Genomic DNA, 12872 nt, shown 5'->3' with positions numbered 1-12872 from the left:
GAAAATCCACCAATCCTATTATAAGGTGATTTTGAATTAATCTACCATAAAATGTCATGTTAAGATGTGCTTTGTTGATAACTAAACAGTTTTCTCATTGGAGTGAATATACAATAATCAACAGCAATGCGGCAACTGTAAATGCCGACAACCTAGCGTAAAATGCTTTTCATTGTAGTTGATGGTTGCTTCAGTAAATCCTATTATAATGTGATTTCAAGTAGAGGTACCTGGAAATGTTATTTGAATATGTTTTGAGTTGATTATGGAACATCTGTCACTTTTTCATCCATTTAGGACTGGACCCCAATCTGTATTTGACCAGAAAACTCAGTTCCCTCCTGAAAATCCACAAATGCTATTATAAGGTGATTTTGAATGAATCTACCATAAAATGTCATGTTAAGATGTGCTTTGTTGATATCTTAACAGTTTTCTCGTTGGAGTGAATATACAACAATCAACAGCAATGGGGCAGCTGTAAATGCTAAAAACCTAGCGTAAAATGCTTTTCATTGTAGTTGATGGTTGCTTCAGTAAATCCAATTATAATGTGATTTCGAGTAGAGGTACCTGGAAATGTAATTTGATTATGTTTTGAGTTGACTATGGAACATGTGTCACTTTTTCATCCATTCAGGACTGGACCCCAATCTGTGTCCGTCATTCCTCCTGAAAATCCACAAATCCTATTTTGAGGTGATTATGAATGAATCTACCATAAAATGTCATGCAAAGATGTGCTTTGTTGATAACTGCACAGTTTTCTCATTGGAGTGAATATACAATGATAAACAGCATTGAAAGCAGCTGTAAATGCCGAAAACCAAAAGTAAAATGCTTTTCATTGTAGTTGATGGTTGCTTCACTAAATCCTATTATAATGTGATTTCAAGTAGAGGTACCTGGAAATGTAATTTGAATATGTTTTGAGTTGATTATTGAACATCTGTCAATTTTTCATCCATTTAGGACTGGACCCCAATCTGTGTCTGACCAGAAAACTCAGTTCCCTCCTGAAAATCCACCAATCCTATTATAAGGTGATTTGAATGAATCTACCATAAAATGTCATGTTAAGATGTGCTTTGTTGATAACTAAACAGTTTTCTCATTGGAGTGAATATACAATGATAAACAGCAATGAAAGCAGCTGTAAATGCCGAAAACCAAGTGTAAAATGCTTTTCATTGTAGTTGATGGTTGCTTCAGTAAATCCTATTATAATGTGATTTCAAGTAGAGGTACCTGGAAATGTAATTTGAATATGTTTTGTGTTGATTATGGAACATCTGTCACTTCTTCATCCATTTAGGACTGGACCCCAATCTGTATCCGACCAGAAAACTCAGTTCCCTCCTGAAAATCCACCAATCCTATTATAAGGTGATTTTGAATGAATCTACCATAAAATGTCATGTTAAGATGTGCTTTGTTGATAACTAAACAGTTTTCTCATTGGAGTGAATATACAATAATCAACAGCAATGCGGCAACTGTAAATGCCGACAACCTAGCGTAAAATGCTTTTCATTGTAGTTGATGGTTGCTTCAGTAAATCCTATTATAATGTGATTTCAAGTAGAGGTACCTGGAAATGTAATTTGAATATGTTTTGAGTTGATTATGGAACATCTGTCACTTTTTCATCCATTTAGGACTGGACCCCAATCTGTATTTGACCAGAAAACTCAGTTCCCTCCTGAAAATCCACAAATGCTATTATAAGGTGATTTTGAATGAATCTACCATAAAATGTCGTGTTAAGATGTGCTTTGTTGATATCTTAACAGTTTTCTCGTTGGAGTGAATATACAACAATCAACAGCAATGGGGCAGCTGTAAATGCTAAAAACCTAGCGTAAAATGCTTTTCATTGTAGTTGATGGTTGCTTCAGTAAATCCAATTATAATGTGATTTCAAGTAGAGGTACCTGGAAATGTAATTTGATTATGTTTTGTGTTGACTATGGAACATGTGTCACTTTTTCATCCATTCAGGACTGGACCCCAATCTGTGTCCGTCATTCCTCCTGAAAATCCACAAATCCTATTTTGAGGTGATTATGAATGAATCTACCATAAAATGTCATGCAAAGATGTGCTTTGTTGATAACTGCACAGTTTTCTCATTGGAGTGAATATACAATGATAAACAGCATTGAAAGCAGCTGTAAATGCCGAAAACCAAGCGTAAAATGCTTTTCATTGTAGTTGATGGTTGCTTCATTAAATCCTATTATAATGTGATTTCAAGTAGAGGTACCTGGAAATGTAATTTGAATATGTTTTGAGTTGATTATTGAACATCTGTCACTTTTTCATCCATTTAGGACTGGACCCCAATCTGTGTCTGACCAGAAAACTCAGTTCCCTCCTGAAAATCCACCAATCCTATTATAAGGTGATTTGAATGAATCTACCATAAAATGTCATGTTAAGATGTGCTTTGTTGATAACTAAACAGTTTTCTCATTGGAGTGAATATACAATAATCAACAGCAATGGGGCAACTGTAAATGCTGAAAACCTAGCGTAATATGCTTTTCATTGTAATTTACACAAGCAGTTGATGGTTGCTTCATTAAATCCTATTATAATGTGATTTCAAGTAGAGGTACCTTGAAATGTAATTTGAATATGTTTTGTGTTGATTATGGAACATCCGTCACTTTTTCATCCATTTAGGACTGGACCCCAATCTGTGTCTGTCATAGCCTCCTGAAAATCCACAAATCCTATTATGAGGTGATTATGAACGAATCTACCATAAAATGTCATGCAAAGGTGTGCTTTGTGCATAACTAAACAGTTTTCTCATTGGAGTGAATATACAATTATCAACAGCAATGGGGCAGCTGTAAATGCCGACAACCTAGCGTAATGCTTTTTATTGTAATTTACACAAGCAGTTGATGGTTGCTTCATTAAACCCTTTTATAATGTGATTTCAAGTAGTGGTACCTGGAAATGTAATTTGAATATGTTTTGAGTTGATTATGGAACATCTGTCACTTTTTCATCCATTTAGGACTGGACCCCAATCTGTATCTGACCAGACAACTCAGTTCCCTCCTGAAAATCCACAAATCCTATTATAAGGTGATTTTGAATGAATCTACCATAAAATGTCATGTGAAGATGTGCTCTGCTGATAACTAAACAGTTTTCTCATTGGAGTGAATATACAATGATAAACAGCAATGAAAGCAGCTGTAAATGCCGAAAACCTAGCGTAAAATGCTTTTCATTGTAGTTGATGGTTGCTTCAGTAAATCCTATTATAATGTGATTTCAAGTAGAGGTACCTGGAAATGTAATTTGAATATGTTTTGTGTCTATTATGGAACATCTGTCACTTCTTCATCCATTTAGGACTGGACCCCAATCTGTATCCGACCAGAAAACTCAGTTCCCTCCTGAAAATCCACCAATCCTTGTTATAAGGTGATTTTGAATTAATCTACCATAAAATGTCATGTTAAGATGTGCTTTGTTGATAACTAAACAGTTTTCTCATTGGAGTGAATATACAATAATCAACAGCAATGCGGCAACTGTAAATGCCGACAACCTAGCTTAAAATGCTTTTCATTGTAGTTGATGGTTGCTTCAGTAAATCCTATTATAATGTGATTTCAAGTAGAGGTACCTGGAAATGTAATTTGAATATGTTTTGAGTTGATTATGGAACATCTGTCAATTTTTCATCCATTTAGGACTGGACCCCAATCTGTATTTGACCAGAAAACTCAGTTCCCTCCTGAAAATCCACAAATGCTATTATAAGGTGATTTTGAATGAATCTACCATAAAATGTCGTGTTAAGATGTGCTTTGTTGATATCTTAACAGTTTTCTCGTTGGAGTGAATATACAACAATCAACAGCAATGGGGCAGCTGTAAATGCTAAAAACCTAGCGTAAAATGCTTTTCATTGTAGTTGATGGTTGCTTCAGTAAATCCAATTATAATGTGATTTCAAGTAGAGGTACCTGGAAATGTAATTTGATTATGTTTTGTGTTGACTATGGAACATGTGTCACTTTTTCATCCATTCAGGACTGGACCCCAATCTGTGTCCGTCATTCCTCCTGAAAATCCACAAATCCTATTTTGAGGTGATTATGAATGAATCTACCATAAAATGTCATGCAAAGATGTGCTTTGTTGATAACTGCACAGTTTTCTCATTGGAGTGAATATACAATGATAAACAGCATTGAAAGCAGCTGTAAATGCCGAAAACCAAGCGTAAAATGCTTTTCATTGTAGTTGATGGTTGCTTCATTAAATCCTATTATAATGTGATTTCAAGTAGAGGTACCTGGAAATGTAATTTGAATATGTTTTGAGTTGATTATTGAACATCTGTCACTTTTTCATCCATTTAGGACTGGACCCCAATCTGTGTCTGACCAGAAAACTCAGTTCCCTCCTGAAAATCCACCAATCCTATTATAAGGTGATTTGAATGAATCTACCATAAAATGTCATGTTAAGATGTGCTTTGTTGATAACTAAACAGTTTTCTCATTGGAGTGAATATACAATAATCAACAGCAATGGGGCAACTGTAAATGCCGAAAACCTAGCGTAATATGCTTTTCATTGTAATTTACACAAGCAGTTGATGGTTGCTTCATTAAATCCTATTATAATGTGATTTCAAGTAGAGGTACCTTGAAATGTAATTTGAATATGTTTTGTGTTGATTATGGAACATCCGTCACTTTTTCATCCATTTAGGACTGGACCCCAATCTGTGTCTGTCATAGCCTCCTGAAAATCCACAAATCCTATTATGAGGTGATTATGAACGAATCTACCATAAAATGTCATGCAAAGGTGTGCTTTGTGCATAACTAAACAGTTTTCTCATTGGAGTGAATATACAATAATCAACAGCAATGGGGCAGCTGTAAATGCCGACAACCTAGCGTAATGCTTTTTATTGTAATTTACACAAGCAGTTGATGGTTGCTTCATTAAACCCTTTTATAATGTGATTTCAAGTAGTGGTACCTGGAAATGTAATTTGAATATGTTTTGAGTTGATTATGGAACATCTGTCACTTTTTCATCCATTTAGGACTGGACCCCAATCTGTATCTGACCAGACAACTCAGTTCCCTCCTGAAAATCCACAAATCCTATTATAAGGTGATTTTGAATGAATCTACCATAAAATGTCATGTGAAGATGTGCTCTGCTGATAACTAAACAGTTTTCTCATTGGAGTGAATATACAATGATAAACAGCAATGAAAGCAGCTGTAAATGCCGAAAACCTAGCGTAAAATGCTTTTCATTGTAGTTGATGGTTGCTTCAGTAAATCCTATTATAATGTGATTTCAAGTAGAGGTACCTGGAAATGTAATTTGAATATGTTTTGTGTCTATTATGGAACATCTGTCACTTCTTCATCCATTTAGGACTGGACCCCAATCTGTATCCGACCAGAAAACTCAGTTCCCTCCTGAAAATCCACCAATCCTTGTTATAAGGTGATTTTGAATTAATCTACCATAAAATGTCATGTTAAGATGTGCTTTGTTGATAACTAAACAGTTTTCTCATTGGAGTGAATATACAATAATCAACAGCAATGCGGCAACTGTAAATGCCGACAACCTAGCTTAAAATGCTTTTCATTGTAGTTGATGGTTGCTTCAGTAAATCCTATTATAATGTGATTTCAAGTAGAGGTACCTGGAAATGTAATTTGAATATGTTTTGAGTTGATTATGGAACATCTGTCAATTTTTCATCCATTTAGGACTGGACCCCAATCTGTATTTGACCAGAAAACTCAGTTCCCTCCTGAAAATCCACAAATGGTATTATAAGGTGATTTTGAATGAATCTACCATAAAATGTCATGTTAAGATGTGCTTTGTTGATATCTTAACAGTTTTCTCGTTGGAGTGAATATACAATGATAAACAGCAATGAAAGCAGCTGTAAATGCCGAAAACCAAGTGTAAAATGCTTTTCATTGTAGTTGATGGTTGCTTCAGTAAATCCTATTATAATGTGATTTCAAGTAGAGGTACCTGGAAATGTAATTTGAATATGTTTTGTGTTGATTATGGAACATCTGTCACTTCTTCATCCATTTAGGACTGGACCCCAATCTGTATCCGACCAGAAAACTCAGTTCCCTCCTGAAAATCCACCAATCCTATTATAAGGTGATTTTGAATGAATCTACCATAAAATGTCATGTTAAGATGTGCTTTGTTGATAACTAAACAGTTTTCTCATTGGAGTGAATATACAATAATCAACAGCAATGCGGCAACTGTAAATGCCGACAACCTAGCGTAAAATGCTTTTCATTGTAGTTGATGGTTGCTTCAGTAAATCCTATTATAATGTGATTTCAAGTAGAGGTACCTGGAAATGTAATTTGAATATGTTTTGAGTTGATTATGGAACATCTGTCACTTTTTCATCCATTTAGGACTGGACCCCAATCTGTATTTGACCAGAAAACTCAGTTCCCTCCTGAAAATCCACAAATGCTATTATAAGGTGATTTTGAATGAATCTACCATAAAATGTCGTGTTAAGATGTGCTTTGTTGATATCTTAACAGTTTTCTCGTTGGAGTGAATATACAACAATCAACAGCAATGGGGCAGCTGTAAATGCTAAAAACCTAGCGTAAAATGCTTTTCATTGTAGTTGATGGTTGCTTCAGTAAATCCAATTATAATGTGATTTCAAGTAGAGGTACCTGGAAATGTAATTTGATTATGTTTTGTGTTGACTATGGAACATGTGTCACTTTTTCATCCATTCAGGACTGGACCCCAATCTGTGTCCGTCATTCCTCCTGAAAATCCACAAATCCTATTTTGAGGTGATTATGAATGAATCTACCATAAAATGTCATGCAAAGATGTGCTTTGTTGATAACTGCACAGTTTTCTCATTGGAGTGAATATACAATGATAAACAGCATTGAAAGCAGCTGTAAATGCCGAAAACCAAGCGTAAAATGCTTTTCATTGTAGTTGATGGTTGCTTCATTAAATCCTATTATAATGTGATTTCAAGTAGAGGTACCTGGAAATGTAATTTGAATATGTTTTGAGTTGATTATTGAACATCTGTCACTTTTTCATCCATTTAGGACTGGACCCCAATCTGTGTCCGACCAGAAAACTCAGTTCCCTCCTGAAAATCCACCAATCCTATTATAAGGTGATTTGAATGAATCTACCATAAAATGTCATGTTAAGATGTGCTTTGTTGATAACTAAACAGTTTTCTCATTGGAGTGAATATACAATAATCAACAGCAATGGGGCAACTGTAAATGCCGAAATCCTAGCGTAATATGCTTTTCATTGTAATTTACACAAGCAGTTGATGGTTGCTTCATTAAATCCTATTATAATGTGATTTCAAGTAGAGGTACCTTGAAATGTAATTTGAATATGTTTTGTGTTGATTATGGAACATCCGTCACTTTTTCATCCATTTAGGACTGGACCCCAATCTGTGTCTGTCATAGCCTCCTGAAAATCCACAAATCCTATTATGAGGTGATTATGAACGAATCTACCATAAAATGTCATGCAAAGGTGTGCTTTGTGCATAACTAAACAGTTTTCTCATTGGAGTGAATATACAATAATCAACAGCAATGGGGCAGCTGTAAATGCCGACAACCTAGCGTAATGCTTTTTATTGTAATTTACACAAGCAGTTGATGGTTGCTTCATTAAATCCTATTATAATGTGATTTCAAGTAGTGGTACCTTGAAATGTAATTTGAATATGTTTTGAGTTGATTATGGAACATCTGTCACTTTTTCATCCATTTAGGACTGGACCCCAATCTGTATTTGACCAGAAAACTCAGTTCCCTCCTGAAAATCCACAAATGCTATTATAAGGTGATTTTGAATGAATCTACCATAAAATGTCGTGTTAAGATGTGCTTTGTTGATATCTTAACAGTTTTCTCGTTGGAGTGAATATACAACAATCAACAGCAATGGGGCAGCTGTAAATGCTAAAAACCTAGCGTAAAATGCTTTTCATTGTAGTTGATGGTTGCTTCAGTAAATCCAATTATAATGTGATTTCAAGTAGAGGTACCTGGAAATGTAATTTGATTATGTTTTGTGTTGACTATGGAACATGTGTCACTTTTTCATCCATTCAGGACTGGACCCCAATCTGTGTCCGTCATTCCTCCTGAAAATCCACAAATCCTATTTTGAGGTGATTATGAATGAATCTACCATAAAATGTCATGCAAAGATGTGCTTTGTTGATAACTGCACAGTTTTCTCATTGGAGTGAATATACAATGATAAACAGCATTGAAAGCAGCTGTAAATGCCGAAAACCAAGCGTAAAATGCTTTTCATTGTAGTTGATGGTTGCTTCATTAAATCCTATTATAATGTGATTTCAAGTAGAGGTACCTGGAAATGTAATTTGAATATGTTTTGAGTTGATTATTGAACATCTGTCACTTTTTCATCCATTTAGGACTGGACCCCAATCTGTGTCCGACCAGAAAACTCAGTTCCCTCCTGAAAATCCACCAATCCTATTATAAGGTGATTTGAATGAATCTACCATAAAATGTCATGTTAAGATGTGCTTTGTTGATAACTAAACAGTTTTCTCATTGGAGTGAATATACAATAATCAACAGCAATGGGGCAACTGTAAATGCCGAAATCCTAGCGTAATATGCTTTTCATTGTAATTTACACAAGCAGTTGATGGTTGCTTCATTAAATCCTATTATAATGTGATTTCAAGTAGAGGTACCTTGAAATGTAATTTGAATATGTTTTGTGTTGATTATGGAACATCCGTCACTTTTTCATCCATTTAGGACTGGACCCCAATCTGTGTCTGTCATAGCCTCCTGAAAATCCACAAATCCTATTATGAGGTGATTATGAACGAATCTACCATAAAATGTCATGCAAAGGTGTGCTTTGTGCATAACTAAACAGTTTTCTCATTGGAGTGAATATACAATAATCAACAGCAATGGGGCAGCTGTAAATGCCGACAACCTAGCGTAATGCTTTTTATTGTAATTTACACAAGCAGTTGATGGTTGCTTCATTAAATCCTATTATAATGTGATTTCAAGTAGTGGTACCTTGAAATGTAATTTGAATATGTTTTGAGTTGATTATGGAACATCTGTCACTTTTTCATCCATTTAGGACTGGACCCCAATCTGTATCTGACCAGAAAACTCAGTTCCCTCCTGAAAATCCACAAATCCTATTATAAGGTGATTTTGAATGAATCTACCATAAAATGTCATGTGAAGATGTGCTCTGCTGATAACTAAACAGTTTTCTCATTGGAGTGAATATACAATGATAAACAGCAATGAAAGCAGCTGTAAATGCCGAAAACCAAGTGTAAAATGCTTTTCATTGTAGTTGATGGTTGCTTCAGTAAATCCTATTATAATGTGATTTCAAGTAGAGGTACCTGGAAATGTAATTTGAATATGTTTTGTGTCTATTATGGAACATCTGTCACTTCTTCATCCATTTAGGACTGGACCCCAATCTGTATCCGACCAGAAAACTCAGTTCCCTCCTGAAAATCCACCAATCCTTGTTATAAGGTGATTTTGAATTAATCTACCATAAAATGTCATGTTAAGATGTGCTTTGTTGATAACTAAACAGTTTTCTCATTGGAGTGAATATACAATAATCAACACCAATGCGGCAACTGTAAATGCCGACAACCTAGCGTAAAATGCTTTTCATTGTAGTTGATGGTTGCTTCAGTAAATCCTATTATAATGTGATTTCAAGTAGAGGTACCTGGAAATGTAATTTGAATATGTTTTGAGTTGATTATGGAACATCTGTCACTTTTTCATCCATTTAGGACTGGACCCCAATCTGTATTTGACCAGAAAACTCAGTTCCCTCCTGAAAATCCACAAATGCTATTATAAGGTGATTTTGAATGAATCTACCATAAAATGTCATGTTAAGATGTGCTTTGTTGATATCTTAACAGTTTTCTCGTTGGAGTGAATATACAATGATAAACAGCAATGAAAGCAGCTGTAAATGCCGAAAACCAAGTGTAAAATGCTTTTCATTGTAGTTGATGGTTGCTTCAGTAAATCCTATTATAATGTGATTTCAAGTAGAGGTACCTGGAAATGTAATTTGAATATGTTTTGTGTTGATTATGGAACATCTGTCACTTCTTCATCCATTTAGGACTGGACCCCAATCTGTATCCGACTAGAAAACTCAGTTCCCTCCTGAAAATCCACAAATCCTATTATGAGGTGATTATGAACAAATCTACCATAAAATGTCATGCAAAGATGTGCTTTGTTGATAACTAAACAGTTTTCTCATTGGAGTGAATATACAATAATCAACAGCAATGGGGCAGCTGTAAATGTCGAAAACCAAGTGTAAAATGCTTTCATTGTAATTTTACACAAGCAGTTGATGGTTGCTTCATTAAATCCTATTATAATGTGATTTCAAGTAGAGGTACCTTGAAATGTAATTTGAATATGTTTTGTGTTGATTATGGAACATCCGTCACTTTTTCATCCATTTAGGACTGGACCCCAATCTGTGTCTGTCATAGCCTCCTGAAAATCCACAAATCCTATTATGAGGTGATTATGAACGAATCTACCATAAAATGTCATGCAAAGGTGTGCTTTGTGCATAACTAAACAGTTTTCTCATTGGAGTGAATATACAATAATCAACAGCAATGGGGCAGCTGTAAATGCCGACAACCTAGCGTAATGCTTTTTATTGTAATTTACACAAGCAGTTGATGGTTGCTTCATTAAATCCTATTATAATGTGATTTCAAGTAGTGGTACCTTGAAATGTAATTTGAATATGTTTTGAGTTGATTATGGAACATCTGTCACTTTTTCATCCATTTAGGACTGGACCCCAATCTGTATCTGACCAGAAAACTCAGTTCCCTCCTGAAAATCCACAAATCCTATTATAAGGTGATTTTGAATGAATCTACCATAAAATATCATGTGAAGATGTGCTCTGCTGATAACTAAACAGTTTTCTCATTGGAGTGAATATACAATGATAAACAGCAATGAAAGCAGCTGTAAATGCCGAAAACCAAGTGTAAAATGCTTTTCATTGTAGTTGATGGTTGCTTCAGTAAATCCTATTATAATGTGATTTCAAGTAGAGGTACCTGGAAATGTAATTTGAATATGTTTGTGTCTATTATGGAACATCTGTCACTTCTTCATCCATTTAGGACTGGACCCCAATCTGTATCCGACCAGAAAACTCAGTTCCCTCCTGAAAATCCACCAATCCTTGTTATAAGGTGATTTTGAATTAATCTACCATAAAATGTCATGTTTAGATGTGCTTTGTTGATAACTAAACAGTTTTCTCATTGGAGTGAATATACAATAATCAACAGCAATGCGGCAACTGTAAATGCTGACAACCTAGCGTAAAATGCTTTTCATTGTAGTTGATGGTTGCTTCAGTAAATCCTATTATAATGTGATTTCAAGTAGAGGTACCTGGAAATGTAATTTGAATATGTTTTGAGTTGATTATGGAACATCTGTCACTTTTTCATCCATTTAGGACTGGACCCCAATCTGTATTTGACCAGAAAACTCAGTTCCCTCCTGAAAATCCACAAATGCTATTATAAGGTGATTTTGAATGAATCTACCATAAAATGTCATGTTAAGATGTGCTTTGTTGATATCTTAACAGTTTTCTCGTTGGAGTGAATATACAATGATAAACAGCAATGAAAGCAGCTGTAAATGCCGAAAACCAAGTGTAAAATGCTTTTCATTGTAGTTGATGGTTGCTTCAGTAAATCCTATTATAATGTGATTTCAAGTAGAGGTACCTGGAAATGTAATTTGAATATGTTTTGTGTTGATTATGGAACATCTGTCACTTCTTCATCCATTTAGGACTGGACCCCAATCTGTATCCGACCAGAAAACTCAGTTCCCTCCTGAAAATCCACAAATCCTATTATGAGGTGATTATGAACGAATCTACCATAAAATGTCATGCAAAGGTGTGCTTTGTGCATAACTAAACAGTTTTCTCATTGGAGTGAATATACAATAATCAACAGCAATGGGGCAGCTGTAAATGCCGACAACCTAGCGTAATGCTTTTTATTGTAATTTACACAAGCAGTTGATGGTTGCTTCATTAAATCCTATTATAATGTGATTTCAAGTAGTGGTACCTTGAAATGTAATTTGAATATGTTTTGAGTTGATTATGGAACATCTGTCACTTTTTCATCCATTTAGGACTGGACCCCAATCTGTATCTGACCAGAAAACTCAGTTCCCTCCTGAAAATCCACAAATCCTATTATAAGGTGATTTTGAATGAATCTACCATAAAATGTCATGTGAAGATGTGCTCTGCTGATAACTAAACAGTTTTCTCATTGGAGTGAATATACAATGATAAACAGCAATGAAAGCAGCTGTAAATGCCGAAAACCAAGTGTAAAATGCTTTTCATTGTAGTTGATGGTTGCTTCAGTAAATCCTATTATAATGTGATTTCAAGTAGAGGTACCTGGAAATGTAATTTGAATATGTTTGTGTCTATTATGGAACATCTGTCACTTCTTCATCCATTTAGGACTGGACCCCAATCTGTATCCGACCAGAAAACTCAGTTCCCTCCTGAAAATCCACCAATCCTTGTTATAAGGTGATTTTGAATTAATCTACCATAAAATGTCATGTTAAGATGTGCTTTGTTGATAACTAAACAGTTTTCTCATTGGAGTGAATATACAATAATCAACAGCAATGCGGCAACTGTAAATGCTGACAACC

This window comes from Genypterus blacodes, unplaced genomic scaffold (genome assembly GCF_046128005.1).
Source record: "Genypterus blacodes isolate CSIRO-AG114 ecotype Tasmania unplaced genomic scaffold, CSIRO-AGI_Gbla_v1 ptg000008l_1, whole genome shotgun sequence".
NCBI classification, from domain to species: domain Eukaryota; kingdom Metazoa; phylum Chordata; class Actinopteri; order Ophidiiformes; family Ophidiidae; genus Genypterus; species Genypterus blacodes.
The sequence above is the reverse complement of the archived record's forward strand: the minus strand, read 5'-3'. Positions refer to the sequence as shown.